The 1,422-nt window shown below is 44.2% G+C and overlaps 1 long non-coding RNA gene across 2 annotated transcripts; it reads left to right on the top strand.

Annotated features, from left to right (window-relative positions):
* Nucleotides 1-204: 204 nt before the first annotated feature.
* LOC127298125 (uncharacterized) lies at nucleotides 205-1,209 on the top strand. 2 transcript variants are annotated; one of them, XR_011746042.1, is made up of 4 exons: nucleotides 205-311; nucleotides 413-731; nucleotides 813-1,047; nucleotides 1,146-1,209. It is a non-coding gene; the product is annotated as an uncharacterized lncRNA (long non-coding RNA). The 2 variants fall into 2 exon arrangements; XR_007849623.2 differs by having other exon boundaries at nucleotides 205-731.
* The last annotated feature ends 213 nt before the right edge of the window (nucleotides 1,210-1,422 follow it).

Here is a 1,422-nt window from a genome sequence, read left to right as displayed (position 1 = left end):
TCTGAAGAAGAGAAAAAAGCGACAGAGGCGCTCATGGCTCGTATCCGTCATCTTCAAAACACTCGAGGCAAAGAGCTATCTGGTGTTCAAATTACTGCCTACTTCCTTAGGATTAGAGTGCAGCCTCTTCGTGCTCGCAAAATCCCCTTTGGACGTATTCTCGTGAAAATGACGCCAACAGAATCTCCAAAGATCTTTCTGTAAAGGACTTGGAAAAATTGGTTCGAAGAATTTCTCGATTAGGCAAGAAGGATCCTATTCCCTCCTCCTGTCGAGTGGAACCATACAGTGCTTCCAATCCTCTTCCCGAGGTATTTTGTCTTCTCGAAGTTTTATCTTGTTTTGAACTGTTCCTCGTATCTTATTTGCAGTGGTATCTCACTTATTCTCTTTTGTCACTATTTCTTTGTAGAATCATCCTACTATGGCCTCCCTTCCTCCTCTTCCTGAGGATGGAGAGGTCGAAGAAAGAGCCGTTGTCGATGATGTCAACCAGGAGACCCCTCTTTTGTGAATGAACCCGCAGATTCTCGAAAATCTGCGGGATCTACTGAGAAGGATGCTGCCTCTGAAGATACAACATCAGCGCAATCTCCTCCTCCTGCTGTTTCTCCGAAGAGCAAAAGGAAAAGGAGCAATGCCGAAGATTCCGGGACCTCGAAACCCGAAGAAACTGCTCCTGCACCTCAAAAAGCAACTTATGATCCATACATCGAGAGTATCATCAGCTCGTAGGTTCCTTGCTCTTTTCCTTTTCTATTTGAAGAATTTTATTTTGCCTTGCTTTTTATGCTGCCACTATTTTGTCGCAGTGATGATGAAGAAACACCAACTTTAGATGTGGCTGCTCGAACGAGCACGTCACATACTTTAGTTATTTCAGAAAAACCAGTTGAAGGGGAGGAATCGTCGCCTCCTCAACAAAATGTTAATACATCTACTCCTCCTTCGAGCCCCCGTGCCCCTTCACCAAAAAGGGCACGGGTTGAAAAGATTGTTGATCCTGCCCCTCAGTTGGGCAGTTCGTCGACTCTGCTCTTAGATGATGTAAGTTTGTCGGCATCTATATTTTCCTTATTTTGTTTTTTCACACCTTTTCTCTTTTTCATGCCGATGTTTCTTTTGATGTACTTACCTTTGAACAGCCAATGATCAAAGAGCTTCTTCGGATCGGGTCCCAATTTGTTGGGTACCGTGAATATGCCGCCGCAGCCGAAGGTAACGACTTTTATACTTGCTATTTTTCTTTGACTTTCTATTCCTGTTGCTTGTCGCTATTTTTTGATCTTTCTTTTCTTTCTTTTTCATATCTCGACAGAAAAACTTTCAGAGGCTAACGAACGCGCCGACGCACTGGCTCAAAAACTTGAGCAAAGTGAGGCGGCTCGCAAGAAAGCCGAACTCGCTGCTAGCAAAGCCAAG

Source organism: Lolium perenne, chromosome 5 (assembly GCF_019359855.2).
Source record: "Lolium perenne isolate Kyuss_39 chromosome 5, Kyuss_2.0, whole genome shotgun sequence".
Classification (NCBI taxonomy): domain Eukaryota; kingdom Viridiplantae; phylum Streptophyta; class Magnoliopsida; order Poales; family Poaceae; genus Lolium; species Lolium perenne.
This window is presented reverse-complemented; position numbering and strand designations above follow the sequence as displayed.